An 18,998-nucleotide genomic window follows, 5' to 3' on the forward strand; every position below is an offset into this window, starting at 1 on the left:
TTAGATTTGTGTATATTTTATGGTAGTAAATGATAAAATGACTAGTATCTACACATTTTATGCATTAATGACATACCTACCTTTTTCTTATTTTTTTGATATTAACAGGCTACACAGTTTGTCTGCAGGTTTTTTCAAATTGTTACAAAATCTCCAAAACATTTACCAATATGTTTACTGAAAAAAATCAATGTATAAATGGACCTGTGCAGTTCTAACCTGTGTTGTTCAAGGGTCAACTGTAATTTTATAATTAGTATTTTATGCAATTGTCTTTTAGATAAATAAAAGAAAAATATATTTATAATGTCTTACATTTACCTATGTAATTACCTTTTTCTGTGTTCTTTACTCCTTCAAGTGGATTCATGTCACTGTCTGGTGTCATTTCCTTTCAGCCCGAAGGACTTCCTTTAGTACTTCTTGTAGGCATGCATGCCAACAACAAATTCTCACCCTTTGTTTACCTGGGAATGTCTTTATTTCAGTTTCATTTTAAAGGAATACTTGTGTTAGATATGACTACATGGTTGGCAGTTTTTGTCTTCTTTTCAGCACTTTGAATATGCCATCCCACCTCCTTCTGGCCTCCATTACTTCTGATCTGAAATCAGCTGTTAATTATATTGTAGTTCCCTTCTACGTAATGCATCCTTTTTCTCTTGCTGCTTTCAAGATTTTCCCTATCTCTGTCTTTCAACAGAGTTACTGTGGTGTTTGTCTATGGATCTTTTTGTATTTGTCCTATTTAGACTTTGTTTGCGTGTGTAGTGTCTTTCATCAAATTTGGAAGCTTTTTGGCCACTATTTCCTCACGTATTTTTTCTGCCCTTTTCTCTCCTTCCGAAACGCCCATGAGGTGTGTAGTGATATGTTTGATGATGCTCCACAGATCTCTGAGGCCCTGTTCATTTTTCCTTATTCTTTTTTACTTTCTGTTTTTCAGATTGGATAATCTCAATTGATCTATCTTTAGGTTTGCTGATTCTTTATTTTTCCAGTTCAAAATTGCTGTTAGACCCCTGCTGTAAATTTTTCATGGCAGTTATTATACTTTTCAATTCCAGGATTTCCAGTTCTTTTCAAAGATATATATAATTTCTACCTCTTTATTGATATTTTCTATTTGATGAATCATTTGATGGGAGTATTTCCTTAATTCTTTGTACATGGCTTCTGTCATTTTAACACATTTATAATAACTTCTTTGAAGTCTTTGTCAAATGCAACATCTGGACACCTCAAAGACAGTTTCTCTTGACTGCTTTTTCCCTCTGAATGGATTACACGTTCCTGTTTATTTGCATGTCTTACAGTTTCTTGCTGAAAACCAGACATTTTTGATAATGCACTAGCAGTTCTGAATGCTGATTCACTACCAGCACCACCACCACCACCCCCATTGTTGTTGCTGAGTTTTTTGTTGGTTGATTGGTTGTCTAGGAATTTGCCTGGGCTGATTCTATGGAATCTGTCTTCCTCACAGTGTGAGGCTGCTGATATAGCTCTGCTCAGTTTTGTTTTGCTTTTAATTTTTGTTTTAATTTTTCAGCCTGGCTTCCTAGGAATTGCCCCTGGGTCAGCATAACTTAGTGTGCAGCCAATGATTGGTCAGAGGTAGATTATGCTTAAATACCTTGATCTCATAAGGCTTCTACCCTCTGCCAATGAATCTGTGTGTGGGTTGGGGAACACATTCAAACTTCAGGGGGTTCACAGGTCTCCCCTGAATTTAACTCTCTATATGCTCAGCCAGGGATGAGTAGATAGCCAAGCCCTTTCAGTCTTCCCCAGTGAGCACACAACCTTCCACACTGTCAGGGGTATGTGGGAGCTCATCAAGGCTCACTATGGCTTTCTTGCTCCTGGATGTCCCTGTTGAATGTCTTGCTGCTCTGATGATTTTTGCTTGCCCCAACTAGTATTACACTTCAGCCTACCTGCAATGTTGGCCTTAACATACATAATTTTAAAATAAAGAAATACACCTATACTGAGATGCACAATGATATATTTACTGACAAAAGTGCACAAGGGAACAAATTTGGCAACTGTGGGTCTAGTTTTTGGTGTCTCTGACTGGTCTTACCCAAGCTGGAAGCTATAATAGAATGCTGAGCTCTGGACCTGGCACTCTTGGGTGGGGTCTGGGGGGGCACTTAGACAGGCTTTTGCAGAGGCCATCTCGGGGGCAAATGGTGGTCATCCAAGGTAGTTGAACTTGCTTCCCTGGGACAGCCAGCACTGCCCATCCGGGCAGGGACTCTGGCCCTAGGGATGCATGCCTGGCAGTTCCATCAGCAGGCTTGGGGTGGGAAGCCAGTTGCCCTCTACACTGGCTTCAAGTCACCAGAAGCCTGCCAGACACTCGGAAGGAAGGTCTCGCAGAGCCAAGAGAATGATCAATTTCCTCAGGGCAGGGCTGCCGGGGAGGGGGCGGGGAGGGTCACCCAGTAAGAAGCTGGCTCCTGACTCAGAAGCCCAGGCTGGAGAGGGCTGGGGCCTGTGCTCTCCTCTACCCCCTGAGCACTTACTTAGAAGACAAGGAGTCAGAGAGCAGCCCCCTCCCCTCGGGTACTGCCCCTGTCCTTGGAGCGGGCACATAGAGAGGCCTGTGAGCTGAAGGTCAGTGTGCTCAGCAGGCACTGTGGGGAGGGGGAGGGCGGAGGGCAGAGGGGAGAGCTGGGCTGACAGTCACGTACGCTGATGTCACTGGTCACTCCGCCTCCCTAAGGTATTGTTTTCCTCATGGCCAAGCCTGCAGCTGAGTTCAGGGGGGCAGTCACGTCCCATCCCTGGCACAGCTCTTTAGGCCACTCACTGCACTGCCTCCAGGGCTGCTGAGGTCAGGGTGGCACTTAGCAGCACTACCCAGTGTCAGCTCTGCTCTGACAGCAGGGAGGAGGAGTCTAGGGAGTGGGGAGAGTGGCGGAGACAGGTGTCTGGGGGTTGGGAGTGGCCACACTGCTGAGAAAGTGTCCCAGGATGCCTTGGGGGCTGGCCCAGCCTAGGGGGCTAAGCTGGGCTCCTATCACAGGTGAGCAGGGGGACAAACCAGGAGCTCCCAGGAGAAAGACAGAGCGCTTGCCCTCAGGGAGTTTCCAGTATGATGGGAGAGTCAGCCCCTGCTTATAGGGAGCTAGCTCCCTGCCCCATGAGGAGACCCAGCCCCTGTCTGCAGATGCAGCGGTTGTGTCTGGGCCGAGGATGGTAGTGGCTGTGGTCAAAGCACCTTCTTATTCTCTTCCCCATGTAAGATTCTTAGGTCACCCAGATTAGGTCCTCTGGAAGATCCTGTCCCTTGACACGTTGAGGACCTGGCAGGTGCCCTGCATGTGACTGACCACATGCAATGTGGAGGGGCTGCCAGAGCCCAAGTGCAGACAGACGGAGGCGTCCCTGTGTCTGAGCTCGTCCTTGGGGCTGGGTCCAGCAGAGGGAGCTGCCAGCCAGCAGGAGCTGAGTCAAGCTGTCCCTGACCCCTGAGATGGCCTTGAGAGAAACTCCCACCGCTCACCCAGGGTAGGGGATTCACCCCATGACAGGAGCTGAAGGGCCTAGATTCTCCCCATGGTTGGAGCTGAAGTGCCTAACAGCATATATGGGAGCCGAGGCTGCTTCAGCCCACCCCACCAACCCATGCTGTCCCCATGGAGACCGCTCTGCAGAATCGTAAGTTCTTAATTCTTCCAGCTGAGCCTATGGAGTCCTTCTCACCATCCCCAGGGGAGGCAGTAATGCAAAGAATCAGACCTAGGTGTGAGTTCTCCTCCCTTCCTTACTAGCTTTGTGACTCTAGGCAAGTTAAGTAACCTCTCTGGGTCTTGATTTCTTCATCTACTGCTTCGTAGGCTGCTGTAAAGGGGAAGCACATGAAATGTGCCTGGCACATAGTAGGTGCCCAGTTAGGGTAACTTCCCTTTCCTAACAGACACATCAAGCTGAAGCCAGAATGAGGTGGCACTAAGGGAACAAGGGGCATGACCCTTGGCTCTTCCCTCAGCACCCTGCCTTGCAACCCTTCCGCTCATGTGCCCCTGGCTGTAGGTCAGGTCACGCCCCAGCAAGACTTCCTGGCCACTTGCCACCCCCATGGAGACCATGCTGAAATCTCCTTGGGATTTGTAGATTCTGAGTATTGCCTCCCTTTCCTATTCGGCATATTTATCGAAAACTTTCTATGTGCCAGACCCTGTTCTAGGCACTAGAACAGCAGTGAGCAAAATTGACAAAGGTCCCTAACTTCATGGAGCTAGCATTCAAGTGGAGGGTGACAAACATTAGACACAATTTTAGAGGGTGGTAAGTGCACTGGAGAAAGATAAAGGGACAGGGGACAGGAGTGAGGGGTGTAGGGTGTGATGCAGTTTTAAATAGGGAGGTCAAGGTAGGCCACCCTGAGAGGGTAACATTTGAATGAAGACTTGAAACAGGGAGCCATGTGCACGACTGGAGTAGAGCGTGCCCTGTAGAGGGAGCAGCACGCGCAAAGGCCCTGGGGTGGAAGCAGAGCTATTTATTTGAGGAACAGCAAGCAGACCAGTGTGGAATGAATGAGAGGGAGAGTAGTGGGAGGTCAGATCAGAGAGGTGGGACAGACTAGATTTTGTAGGGGCTGGTGGTAGGCCATTGTCAGAACTTTGACAATGTCCACAAATGTGGACACAGAGAAGGCAGAGGAAACTTCCATTTTCCTGATGGATAATGGGAGAGGATGGAAATGCCACCTGTTTAATAAAGATGAGCCCAGAACTCCCAAGATTGGCACTGGAAGTCCCTTCCTGACTTACAGGGACAGCTTGGTCCATGGATCTGCCCCGTGGGGATCTCTCACCAGATTCTGGTGCCATCTCACAGCGGTCTTATGGGGAGAGGTGCGGGCCTGTTCAAGGGAGTGTCCACCGCAGCCTGAGGGCAGGCATGTGTCTTGTTGATCCTACGTCTTACAGGCACTGAAAGAAGGAAGGAGTGAATGAATGAATGAATGATGGACACAGGTGCTGTCCTTTAATTCTCTTTAGCACCAGGGACCAGGCTGGAGTATTTAAAAAGCCAAAGGCAATAAACTCTGAGAGACAAGGCCTTTGAGGTGGTGTGGCTGACAATGCATTGCCTAAGCCTGCTCTTTTCCCACTTGGAGGCCCCCTACAGGGTGCCTCTGCTGGCTTCTGGGTGGCCAAAGCCCCATGACTCTCACTCCTGCAACACACACTCATCTCAGACACCCAGAACCTTCAGAGGCTGAGCTGGGAGCCAGGATTCCCACCTCCTGAAATCCAGCATCTTGTCTGAGGCCTTCTCTTTCTTCCCTGAGCCCCATCAGAAGGGGCTGCCTCTTCGTGGGGAGTTGCCCCATATCCCCACCCCACACACAGTCTGGCCTTGTGGCCCTCACCCAAATGACCCTAATCTCAGTTGGCATCAGACAAGAGCTGCTTCAGGCAGGGGTAGGGAGTGGCCTAGACTAGAGGAATATTACTAATGACGCCACCACAGTAGCGGCAACTCACACTCACAAATATTGCCCTTGTGCCAGACTGTCCTAACCACGCCATCTGCATGGTCTCATTTAGCCCTTAGAGGCTTCCATGAGCTGCTTGAGGGAATGGGGGCCCCGAGAGATCAAGGGACTTCTCTCTGAGGGGCCCTTCCAGGTGCTCTCCCCTAGGTGGGGGTGGTAGCTCTGTCAGGGCTCTGGTCCAGAACTGACTCTTCCAGCCGCTGCTTGGCCTCCCTGGAGCAGCCAAGCAGAGGGGTTCATCCCAGGGCACCCCTATCTCCTGTGAGACCCGAGCTGAGTATGTCAAACTCCAGCCCCATCCTTCAGAGCAGGACCCTGAGCAGCCCCCTCCTGTCCCTGGCTGCACTACAAGGACAGCAGAGTTGGCTGTCAGGGCTCGGGCCGCCCCCAGGGTGTGCTGCTGCTCCTCTGGACTGCCGAAGCCGCCTGCCTGCTCACCCTTCACCTCTGGGCCAGCTGGGCCCGCCAGAGAGAGGTGCTATAAGCAGGAATAGGCCCAGCTCCCCTCTCAGGCTGAGAATGTGTCTCCTGCCTGCAGAGAACAGATGTGGGGACCCACATGTACAGAGGAAGACTTCGAGACTTCCAGAGCCCATGTCTGCCCTGGGAGAGGTTGCTGGAGAGCTGGTACTGCTTGCTATGAACCCGGACCATTCCAGGCCTCACTTGCCCTTCCCGGGCTAGCAGAGTGGCTGCCCTGCCTGCCTAGCTCATGGCAGGTAAGACAGCATGTTGCAGGAAAACTGAAAAGTGCTCTGCAAACAGGGCCTTCTCCCAATTCACCTGCTGCATTCTCCTCTCCCTTTGCATCTGCATGCCCATGCCACCCCTTGCCTTCAAGGGCCTGTGTTGGAACCCAACAGCAGGATGATGCCCACTTTCTTCTTCTGAACGTGGAATGCCAGGAACCGTACCTCTCACATGGCCACAACTCGCCTTCCTCTCGACTTCTAATCATTCATGCACGGGTTGGACTCCTAAACATGGAGACAAGCCTGGGTGGGCAAGACTGATGAGCTGAGTCCACTCAGCAACAGGGCTTGATATAGATCCCTGTTCTTCCTACTGCCTCTTCTTTCTAGAAAACAGTGAGATAGACATAGGTGAGGAGTAGGGGAGTGAGACCGGGGCAGAGAGCTTGGGGAACAGAAAGAACCTGGGCTGGGAGAACACAGACCTGGGGTTGTGCCCTGGCTCTCCCTAACGTCTCCTACTCCCGTGCCCCTCCCGTTTAAACATTCAAGAAAAGACATGGTGCCTCTAGGGGCTCAGGCTGAGTCTACCCATCAGACAAAGGCTCCACTCATCTCAGAACCCAGAGCTGGCAGGATGGGAGCCAGAGACCTGATGGAGGTCATGAAACTGGCAGAGAGAAAACTCACAGAAGTGGCCCGCCCTGCAGCCTGGGCTCGTGCAGCTGCCTGACTCACAGCCCCTCCTGGCAAAGCCTTCATGAAGCCTTCGTGCATCTTCTCCAGAGCTGGGTCGGAGGCTGCTTTGCATTCCCAGAGCCTAGTGGAGGGTCTGGCCCAGAACATGCCCATAATAATTGACTGTTGAATAAACGAGGCCGAGTTGAATGGGGTCCTTGCCCACATCCACATTGGCTGGCAATGACAGTAGCCTTATCATTGAGAAGGCTCAGCAGTGAGCACAAGGAGGTGGGCCTGAGGATGATGGGCATCCTGGACTCCAGGAAAGTGGTGTGCTGGGAAGCAGTTCCATGGGAAAGAAAGGATCCCATGGCTTTACACTTTGGAAGGCTTGGAGAACCCGGAGAGACACCAGGCTTTGAAATGGAGCCCTTCCTGGCCCATCTTGGCCAAGTAGAAGGCGGTGAGTGCAGGGCGCTAAAAAGCCCTCCATTTTGAAAGTCCGTGTTCAAAATCTGGCAAAATGGACTTTAGGCCAAATACCAGTGCATGGCTCATCCTGGAGGAAGGAGCTGAGATCTCAGGGATGAAGACCTCAAATTGCATTCTTTCTTTGAGCTCTGTTGGAGCAAAAAATAGCCCCAACTTCTCCCCCACAGTGGGGACAAGCCAACAGCAGAGAAGAGTGAATCCAATAGGTGAGTACCAGAAAAGACAAGAGATGTTAGGATTGAGCAAGCCCCCTTCGTGGGGCGTAAGTCTGGGGCTGGAGGGACTTTCATTTCCAGTGCTGAAAGACCTCCTGCTCATAAGCACAGAAACCTCAGCTACAGACGGAGGGCAGAAAGCCAAAGCTGGGCTGAGCATGTTATAATGTATAAAAGCGTGAAGACTCTATTTAGGAAATGACAGACTTCTGAGCTTGAAGTCAATCCCCTGTGAATACTTGAGAGTTGATTATTATGTGAATTCATAGATAAAGAAGACAGATGGACAGACAGATAAATAGTAGAACTCTGCTGCTTACATGTAATTTCATATATACTTAAAACATGGAGAGATGGGTTTTGTTACCATAGTTGGCAAGTGAGGAACCTGAGGCTTTTGGAGGTTAAGTAATTTGCCCCAAACCACATCGCTAGAACTGCGCAGAACAGGCCCCCAGCTCTGTTGACCACAAAGGCCAGGGATTTCCTCTCCAGACCCTGCAGCTGGTTCTACTGGAAGCAAACAATGCCATGCTAACCAGCCTCAGCTCTTCTCACTGGGATGCTGGACTGCTGGAGGTGAGAATGTTGGGTTTTGGCCAAGAGGGTAATACAGGCCTGTTAGGATATTCTAGTGAGGCCAGCTCCCATGATAACAGCAGGGACTCAACCATGGTGACAAATGATGAATGGACACCTGGAATTCTCTAGGGCTTGTTTCAAGGCCCTTGTCCTTGGCCTCATCTCCGGCCTCATCCCCCTCAACATTTTTATCAATTGCTTGAACGGAGGCCTGAGAAGCTCCCTTCCCTCTGTTTGCAGATGACCCACAGCTGAGAGGAACAGGCTGGACAGCACTATGAGGATTCAAAATTAGCCTGACAGTGCCTGGAACAATGGATAAAACCAATAAGAGAGATCAACAGTAGGCATAAGTGACAAGTCCAGCTCTAAGGAGAGAAAAAATCAAGTCAAAAGGCACATGGGGATTGATCCTACAGAAATGCTGATTTATGTGCGAAAGCAGTCCTGGCAACATTGCCTTAAATGCTGCAAAGGTCTAGAAACAATCAAAATGTCCACCAGTAGGGGACTTGTTGAATACTTTAGGTAGATCCACACAATGGAAGGCTGTAGAGCTGATACAGAGAATGAGCCAAGGAATTATGTACTGATGAGGAAAATTCCCCAAGATACCTGGTTAAGTGAAAAAGCAAGGTGCCTGACAGTGCACACTGATAGTGTAGACTATGTAGCTCTTTGTATGATTAGGAATGTTTGTCTCTGTTTGTATATGTACAGATCATCTCCAGACAGACACACAAGAAAAGTGTATCTGAAAAGTGGCTGACTGGGGTCTTGCTTTGTATTGTATGTATATCTTTTGTGTATTTTTTTTGTGCCATATATATATATTTGTGTGTGTGTGTGTGTGTGTGTGTAAATGGATAAAGCAGGCCTCGTAGCAATTCTAGTGAAAAAGACCTGGAAGTTTGGCCGATCATAAACTCACTGAGAGCTAATTTAAAAAAAAACCAAAACAACAACAACAACAACAAACCACCAAACTGACTGTAATGTGAGGTTATACCCACGGGAACACTGGCAGGAGGAGGTGTATGTTCTGCTCTACTCTGAGCTGGTCAGGCTGTATTCGGAGTGTGGGGTCTCTCGGAGGGGCCATGTTTGAGGAGAAACATTGGCAATTAGAACAGACCTGGGGGACAGCTTGGCTGGGGTGGAAGCAGGGTAGAGGAGAGAACCTTGGTGGGCTTGGCGATTCTGGAGGAACGGAGAGCCATTGAGTTTGGACAAGATGCCTGTTACTGTGGGATGGGAGAGGAATATGCCAACTCTCTCTGGTTACTAAAGGACTGGCATGCGGAAGCAGGAGGAAGCTGATTATTTTATTTGCTCCAAAGAACAGAACTTGGATCAATGGTTTGGAAGGTACAGAGGGGTAAATCTTTGCCTTAGGAAGTCCTATCAATAATTAGAACAGCCCACTAGTATAGGAATGGGCTGTCCATCACCAGATGTTTTCAGGTAGCCACCGTGGTCATCTATCTAGGATGTTGGAGTGAGCATTGGCAATCACTGGGACCCACATTCTTGGGCTCACTACAGGCTTATTGAAACTGAATCTCTGTAGTCAAAGTCTAGAAATCTACTTTACTTATTTATTTTTACCTCAGATATAGATAATTGATTCGATTATACTCATTGATTCCCAGCATCCTATCAGTAGTCTACTCAAAGCCCCTTTTATCTGTTACTTTTCATTGTATTTTTTCTCCTTCAGCTACATTTCCACTCTCATCCTTCCTGCCTTCCAACCAGACCTAGACCTTCATTCTGTGTGTTAGATATAGGTCTTGAAATATGCATCTTCTTTGTATGCCGGGTGGTGGTGTTTTCTGCATGTTTTATAATTTATATAAATGGTACTATGCTGTAATTCTCCTTCTGTTTCTCACTTTTTTCATTCAACACTGCTATTAAGATCTATGTCTGTACATCTGGCCTGTTTCTAACTGGCACTTGGAAAGAAGCCACCCACCTTGCTTATCTCCTCCTCCAGGGATGAACATTTATGTTGCCTCCAACTTCCTAGTACCCCAAATTTTGCTGCCACAAGCATCGTGTACAAGTCCTCTTTCATTCCTGCATGATCATTTTCCCCTGCTATAGACCCATTCGTGAGATTCTGGGATGCAGGCCATACACATATTTAGTTTCACTAAATACAGACAGATTGCTCTCAGAATGGCTGTACTAGTTTATCCTCTCGCCTACAGGAGACAAGAGTCCCATCTCCCTATACTGAGCATGATCCACCTTTCTAATTTGTGCCATTCACTTAGGCATGAAGCTATATTATTGTTTGAAGCATGCATCTCTCTGACGACTGTTGAATTAGCATATCTCTTCATCAGCCACTGCACTTCCTCCCTCTTTTATGATGTGCCTATTCATATTTTTTGCCCATTTTTTTTTCTATTGAGTTTCCTGTCTTTTTCTTGATGATTAACAGGAGTTCCTTGACTATTCTCTCTCTCTCTCTGTCTGTCTGTCTCTCTCTCTCTGTCTCTCTCTCTCTTTCTGGCTCCAGCGCTCAACCTTGAGCTTCACTATTTTAGATATTAATTGCTGTCAGGTTTTTAAGTGGCAAGTATCTTCTCCCAGTTGGAGAATCTCCCATCTTAGCAGGTGTCCTAAGGATCAGCCAGGTTTGGGAAGCCCAAGTACAGATATATGCCACCTGAAATAATTTCTAATTCTGTCACTTCATGCTTTCTTGGGCTTTCTGAGGAGATTCCTTGCCACTTCTGTGGGGAAAACAGACCTCGGCCGGTGGGGGGGTTGGGGTGGTGAGGGTAGGTGAGGGTTGGGGAGTCATTGTGAATGTGGATGTGGAGCTGGGGTGCCACCTGCATTTTGACCACCTCTAGCAGCAAAGCATTGTGTTGTTTATGTAACCTGTTTGTTTATGTAACCTGGCTCAGCCAGACTTGTGAGATCTTCCTGGGGCAGAAGGGTGATAGGCAGTTCATTGGGATAGAGTATAGAACATCTCATTGTTCAGAAGATCATCAATCTACTGGAATTTTCTTAACTATAGAAGCTTAGTTCTTTTACCTCTGTGGAAGGTTTAAAATTTGGCTCCAAATTTTTCAGTATTCCTACTGAGAGGTAGCAGGGTCTCTTATCCCTCCCTTTGAATTTTTTCCCCTTGAAGCTTTAGTCACTTCCTGTGCCCAACAGAACTCAGAAGAAATGATGTTGTGTGATTTCTGAGGCTAGGTCAGAAAAAGTCATTCATCTTCTGCCTGGCTCTTTTGGGATACTCACTCTGGGAGAAGCCAGCTGCCATGTAAGGCATCCAACTACCCTGAGGTTGCTATGCGAAAGAGGTCATGTATAGGTGCTCTGGTTAACAACACTAGCTGAGCTCATAACCAACAACTGGCACCAACTGCCAGACACATAAGGAAGCTCTCTTGGATATCTAGCCCTGGCTGACATCTGACAGCAACTGCATGAGAGACTCTGAGTGAGAACTGCCCAGTCAAGTCCTTCCTCAATTTCTGACCCACCAAATTATGAGAAAACAAAATTGTTGTTTACACCATTAAGTTCTGGGGAGTAATTTGTTATGCAGCAACAGTAACCACAACAATCTCCTTGACCATTGTAAGCACAGTTTCTTTAAATCTTTGCTGATTACTCTAATACGTGTGGCCTCTATGGGTCTCTTTCTATTGTCTATTATTTCTGATGTTTTTAATAGTATGTTATCTGACTTCTTATGTGTATGGTTATTTTTGATTATGTGTTGGACATTGTATTTATACCATCATTTGTAAAAATAAATTGAAGCCTAGAATGAGGTTATCTTCATTCAGAGAGGATTCACATTTGTGTCAGCCAGGTGCCTAGGACAGTAATAATACAGGATCTCCTACTTCAGTTTTAAGGATTGAGTGAGTGGTTCACCCATAACTCCTAGGGTGTAGCCCTTTTGGGGTCCCTGCTTAAAGAGAGGAAGTTCATTAAGTTCCACCTCTTGGCAAGCTGGGAACTTCAATCCATGTCTTCTTAGTCCCACAATGCTGTCAAAAGAGTTGTTCAGCTTCTTGGACTCCCAACTGACCCCCCCTAAAAGAGCACACGCCCTCAGGAGGGAAATGGCCTTAAATGCCACTCATACCTGTCTAGGTCTTAGTCATGGCCTAGCAATTAGTTCTCTGATGCCTTCAAGTGGACTTTTAGAATATTTTGTTCAGCTGTTCTAGTTGTCCTCAGTGGGAGCATTGGTCTAAATCACTTAGTCTGCCATTATTAACTCTTAATGTGCTTAATTCTTTAAATGACAAAAACATACAGAAACACAAAATCATGTTCTTTGAAAGTCCTATTAAAAATATATCATATACTTTCAAATCTTCTTAAACAGAAATTGCTCATAATTCAATTTTCCATTGAAGACTCAGGGCCCCATTATGAATATCCCCTTCTGGAAGTGAAACAGTGATTCCCCTAAGAACTGGGGTATGTCATCTGCTTTGCTTCTACCCCAAATAACTTGAGATTGCTTTAATTTTTTAGTTCTTGGATCTACTTTTTATCATTGTGTCTTTGCCACCTGTTTGCTGTCAGCCTTGTTGCTGTCAATATGAATAACCTTAATAGCCTTTTATTCTTGTAGTATGTATGCAAATTATATAACCAAGCCTGCTAGAATACTGTATAAGGTTGAAGTAGATAGGCTCTGATTTAGGTAGGGGAAAAATTGATGAGTGAAGCTCTAACATTTAATTGTCAGACACTTGTCAAACAATTGTCAGGTGTACCCTTAGTCTGCTCAATAGCCTTTTGATCTCAGCTCTGAGTCCAGATGGTAGAGGTTGTCAAGTATGTGGGCTCTTGATAAGTAAAGTGTTGCCGTACTTGTTCTGATTTATGTACCTCCACTGACAGTGGGGAGCTTGAGGCCACAAGCATTGCCCTAAAGTAGCCCAAGGGCTTTGGCCAGACCTAGGCTGCCCTCTCTTTGTTTCCTAGGCCCCACCCTGTCTCCTGGCCAAGCAGACTCAAGAAATCCTGGCACAGAATGATATTCCCTGCTGCCCTGCGGAGATGACCACTTCATGGAGAGCAGAGAGAGGAAGGAGGAGAAAAATGAAAAGAAAGGTCCTCTTTCAGGCTTAAGATGATGTGGAGTGGCTGCCCCATGGCCTGCCAAAAGCTGACTCACCAGGCTGGGATGAGGCACTACAGGTGCACTCAGGCCATCAGACAATAGGCGCCTGTTGCAAACAGCCCCACACCCCAGACAGACCACCGTGGTGAGGCGGAGGCAGCCCCAGAGGGAGCATGAGGGCTGGAAGAGTGGGCAGTTGAGTGTCTGGTCTGGAAGCTGTCACTCTCCAGCCTTCCCAGGGCCTGGCTCTGAGTACTCACAACTATGAAGACCTTGTGATTTCATGACCAAGTAGCAGGAGCACTGAACCACTGTCTGGAGACCTGGAGCAGCCTCTAATGTGGGCCTCTTTCCTCATCTCTCAGCTAGAAAGTACCAGTTCTAACTGCTGCTAGTATACACTCTGTGATGCTGGGGAAGGCACACACCTTTTCCAAACCTCACTTTACTCCTTGCTGGGTGAATCCTGCACCTGTAGTATCTCTTTAAATCTTTACTGTACTTTGAAGTAAGTGCCATTATTAGTCCCATTTTACAGATGAGGAAACTGAGGCACAGATGATCCAATATGCATAACTGAGAGCTAGATTTCAAAGCTAGGGCTGTGTGAGTCTAGAGCCCATGCAGCTACTCAAGTAGACTAGGACCCAGCAGCCTGCATATTGGCACACACAAGGCCTGCTCTGGGAGTCTGACAGAGGCAATAAGGGTGGGCTGGTCAAGAAGTTTCCTGGAGGGAGTAGGGTTGCACAGCTCCTGGCATGGGCATGGGCAGTGTAGGAGGTGAGGGCTGGTGGGGTTGGGGTGAGTCGGGATTCCTAGTTGGCTCCTGCATGCAGCAGATTGGGGGTAGGGCTGGATGGGCTGGGTGTGGGGCAGGCTGATCACTCTTCTGCCCATTGCTAGTTGCATGTACTTGGGCAGGTTCCAGAGATATTATAGGCTTCAGTGTTCTCATCTGTAAAGTAGGAATAATAATACTGACCTCACAAGACTGTAAATATAATAACATTTAATTCGTAAAGTGATTTGACCTTCTCTTCTCTGGGCTGAGGCTTCACTTTTCTCATCTTTCCTAAGGCCTCTGTGGCCTGGTGCTTATGTCTCTGACGTCCTCTGTGGCCCAAACCGTCCCTCCTCATCAGAGTCAACTCCCTGAGTGGGCCAAGCTCTTTCTCACCTGTGTCCCCCTCTTGCCTCCTCTTCCCTATGGGACCTAATACAGCCTGTGCTCTCTGACTCCTCTGCCAGTGGGACCCCTGCCCAGGACCCTCCGGAAGCTCTTTCTCTGCCTTCACCCCACTGGTGGGAGATGAGGTGTAAATGGTGTATGGAGACCTGTGTTTGAGGCCTGGCTCCATCTCACTTACTGGATGGGTCAGCCACCAGCCCTCACTGAAGTTTCCTGTCTGTAAAACATTCCTGTTTGGGGGCCCACTCTCATAGGGGGCTCCAGGGTGAGCTGAAATGGTTTGAGTCCATGGCCACATTTCCTGGGGAAGGAGGATGGATGAGACTAGGCAGATGAGGATGGAGGGAGAGCCTCCCTGCCTCTCTCCTCTTGCTGCCATCTACCTTCCTCCCTCCTCCGGTCCAGAGCTCCCAGGGTTCTTTGTCTGCAGAAAGAAAACATCTGCCCTCCTGTGTCAGAGGACAGGGCCTCGATAAGGAATGAGGTGAGCAAATCCAGCCTGCATGTTAATCCTTCCTGGCTCTGAACTGGCAAGACTTGGGGCCGGCCAGGCGAGGGAGATGGGCAGGGTGAGGGCCCAGCCCCAGGACTAGTCATGTCTAGATCTCCAGCTATCAAGGTGGCAGATGATTAGCCAATTAGCCCGGAGAAAACCAGGTCTGGCTCCTAGGGGGTCTGCGCAGCATCTCCCAGGAGAGCAGGGGCTTCTGGGACTCCTGATTGACGTGAATAAGAGCAGCTGTGGGGCTCCTCTAACAAGAGGAGGGGAACTTCCAGTCTGCCATTTACAAGAGAGGAGACAGCAGAGCTGGGGCCCTGCACTCAGTACCCCAGCCTGGCCTCCTGGATGTAAGTCCTATAATGACAGAGAAGCTTGGCACAGACACTGCTCGGTAATGGCCAGCTGCTGTCATTATTATTGCTGTTATTGTTTCTACCATGCACTGAGTATCTATGTTGTGACATTATCTCTATGAAGTCCTATTATTAACCTCATTTTAAGAATGGGAAAAAATTGAGCAGAGATTAAAACCCAGGTCTCCAAAATCAGATCTCCTTAAAACATTGTACTTTGCTATGCTTGTGCCACTCTGAGTCACCTGCAACCCTTGTTTAAAATGCAGATTTTCTAACTCGCCCCAGGCCAGTTCAGTCGGGCTTTCTAGCAGGGAGGGTGAAGGGCAATCCCAGGCACCTGCGTTCTTTATATCCCCAACTACCACCACCACCATCACAGTTGACTTTGATGCAGGAGATCTATGAATGTGACTCCGAAATGGGTAGAAGCTGTGAAGAGAGCACCACTCCCTTTGCCTCCTTCACTCCAGTGCACCCTCTAAGCTGCATGGGTCAGGGAGTCTGACTCCTCTGCGGAGAGGAGTGGGGTGCAGTTCCTCTCAACACTTGGCTCTTTCATCCACTGAGGGAAACTTGGTGGCTCTGGCCTCCCTCCAGAGGCACAGCGGTGGCAGGGTCGAATGGGCAGCATTACCAGCTGAGGGGCTCACCTGCATCATCTTGGGGTCAGCTTGGCAGCTCTGGCCTCATGAATCCCTTCCTGCATCCATGACAGGAAAGGCCCAGAGAAGCCCTTGGCTGGTGCCAGGTCATCCGGATCCCAGGAGAAGGGCCCTCAGGCCAATGGGTTCCCAAACTAGGGCCACTAGTGCCCACAGGCAGCTCAGCTGGGTCTGTTTCTGGGCCTTGAGGAAACCAAGGCTTGGGGCCGGCCAGAAGCTTTGTGATTTTGGAAGGAAAAGGAGGCCAAGTCCTCAAGTTCCTGGGCCTCCACATTCACAAACCTACGCAGGCATATGCACACACACACATACACACACACACGGGGGGGAGGGTGAATGGGCAGGCACATGTTCATGCATAATGCATATAAGCACTTACATGCACACACACTCCAGGGGCAGGGCTGCAAGACTTAGAGGGAGCCCTGGGCTCAGGGGTGGCCTGTTAGATCTTGGCAACCAGAGAGACAGGACGATCTTGGTCTGAGAAGGTCTCACCCTAGCTGGTCCCACCTTTTCCCAGCTCTGCCTCTTCCTCTTCAGGCTGTTTGGCCCCAGGACAGGGGAGGCCATCAGCTTTGACATCGGCTCCGGAAGTTTCTCTCTTTCCTACTTGCTACAGAAGGGCTTCGAGGCCAATAGGGGAGGCTCATGAGGTGTGAGGAGCCTCCATGGTGAAGCTCCTTCCATCCTCTGTCCCCATAAGACCCTGAATCGTGGTCCCTACACAATGAAGACCAGACCTGGTGCCCGAGGAGCACTCATCTCACCAGTGCTGGTTCCTGCTGAGTGGAGTCAGAAAGGCACAGGTCAGACCTGTCAGCCTCAGACATAAACGTCAGGCCTGAACTACCTCCCGAGAGGTGCCTCCCTCCCTGGTTAACTTCAGGGCTGGCCCTCACATCTGTGGTTATTATTCAGGCTTGGAGAGGGGATAGATGCTGTGGTCCTGGTACTGTGGGCCAGGAGATGAGGGCATCAGGGGCCTAAGGCCTGGGACACTGGCCTGGTCATCTGGCCCTGCCTCTGCAGTGACCTGAGCTGACCTGGGAACATGTCATTCCACCCCAGATTCCCCTTCCCCACTTGGATTTTAGGACATATGGGCTACAACCAACTTTGGGAGCTCTCGGAAGGCTGGGGCCATGCTATGCCTGACATTGTGCACCCAGGGCCAGCACGGTGCCAGGGACACTATATGTGCTCAACATACACTGAGTGTGCAAATGCACCACATTTGTCCCTAATTCCTTTCTTTCTGTATATTCAACTTCTTCCTGCTTCCTACATCTCAAATCTTGGACATCTCCCAGCACTTCTGAGCGCTGCCCAGGACCCCTAGGGAGGGGCATAACTTGATCTTTCAAAGCCCATCAGGGTCAAATCCCCAAACAATCCCTGAGATAAGGGATGTTTCTTACTAGCCTCTCTGGGCCTTGAGGAAACTGAGGCTTGAGACTGACCAGCAGGATACTTGCTTGACTGAAGAAAAATTGCCTCAGAGGAGGCTGGGGAGGCCTTGGGGGTTGGCAGCTCTCTCCTGTTCATGGTCATTACAGACAAACCCTTACTCCAGCCTCCCCTAACGCTGGCCCCTCTGCCAACCCTCCGTGCCCACTTCCCTCCAGGTCTGGGAGCTGCCAGCTCCAGGAGTCGGGTGCTGGACTCACTCAGTGCCTGGTGCTGAGGAGGTTTCCGGCCCTGCCTGCCAGAGACTGACAGTCTGGCCTGGGAGATGCCCAGTCTCCACAGAGAGAGGGCCACAGGCATCAGGCCATGCTCAAGAGTGCTGGGACAGGCAGGCTGGGAATCCAAGTCACTTCTCTCCAAGATGGCCAGCTCCGCCCGGACAGGGAGCTGGTGTGCAACAAGACTGTTCAGGGCCCTCTGGTGGGGTAAGGGGCAGGGGGTGGGCCTGAGGGTGTGTAGAGAAACACCCCAGTCGCTAGGCTGTGAGGTAAGCAGCACTGGGTTTAAGAGTTCAGCCCCTGGCCCAGACCGTCTGGGTTTGTATTCAGGTCTGACCCTCAGAAGTTATGAACAGCTCCATGCCCAGGTGCCAGTCTCTGCAAGGTGGGAAGGTAACAGCCCTACCTGCTAGAGCTGTTTGGAGAATGAAATAAGTTACTCCACATGAAACACTTAGAATGGTGCCTGGCACATCGTAACCCCTGCAGTCAGTGTTAGATATTATTGTTAGACCAGGGTAAGCTGAACGCCCGAAAAGGGGCTTAATTGACTGTTGACATCTGGCTTCCTCCACTGGACACTGAGGTCCCTAGGCCCTTTATCTCTTATGCCTGGCATGTCTCAGGGACATGAAAATGTGTTGAAAAGATGGACTCATGAACAAGTGAGTCAGGGGAGCAGGGCATCAAGAGAAGCTCTGGGAAGAGGTGGCCCCAGGGGAGGCCCCCACACAGGAGGAGAAGTGGTGGGAGCTGAGGTGAAGGCTGGGAGGCCTCTGGCTGGGCCCATGTCCACCAGGGCTTCAGGCAGGCTCCTGAGGAGAGGGGTCATGGGGAGAGGAAGGCTGGAAGCTGACCGAGCTGGCCAGAGCCTACCACACAAGCTGGACAGCCGCGTCCCCTGCTCTGGGCCATGAGGGTCTGGGGCCAGGTAAGAGCTGCCGCTGAGGAGAGGATGGACGGGAAAGGGCCTGGAGAGGCCCCCAGGGCTGTCAGTGTGAACCTTCCTCCTCCTGCGCCCAGGCCGGTTATGGAGCCTGGCATTCTGTTGTCGCTGAGAGAAAAACCAGCCTCGCTCCACAGACACGGCAACCAGTGGAGAAACAAGTGTTGGAGATAAGAGGATTTAAAACAAATAAACTCCCCTGCAGGAGATTTAAAAGAAAAACAGATTGTGAGCTTTCTCCCTCACCGTTCTTTATCTCTTTCCGTTTCTCTTCTTTCTTTTGCTTCCTCCAACCCTCACTCACTCTCTTCCTTCCTTCCATCCTTCTTTATATTGCTTTCTTCCTC

The 18,998-nt window shown here is 49.3% G+C and overlaps 1 long non-coding RNA gene across 1 annotated transcript in view; it reads right to left on the reverse strand.

Annotated features, from left to right (window-relative positions):
- Positions 1-1,994: 1,994 nt before the first annotated feature.
- Positions 1,995-18,998, reverse strand: part of LOC144340350 (uncharacterized) — an 81,905-nt gene continuing 64,901 nt past the window's right edge. Inside the window, exons 2-3 of the long non-coding RNA XR_013416369.1 lie at positions 6,436-6,599; positions 1,995-4,952 (exon numbers count right to left, since the gene is read on the reverse strand). This is a non-coding gene — a long non-coding RNA (uncharacterized LOC144340350). The remainder of the gene's footprint in view (positions 4,953-6,435; positions 6,600-18,998) is intronic.

Source organism: Macaca mulatta, chromosome 4 (genome assembly GCF_049350105.2).
Source record: "Macaca mulatta isolate MMU2019108-1 chromosome 4, T2T-MMU8v2.0, whole genome shotgun sequence".
Taxonomy (NCBI): domain Eukaryota; kingdom Metazoa; phylum Chordata; class Mammalia; order Primates; family Cercopithecidae; genus Macaca; species Macaca mulatta.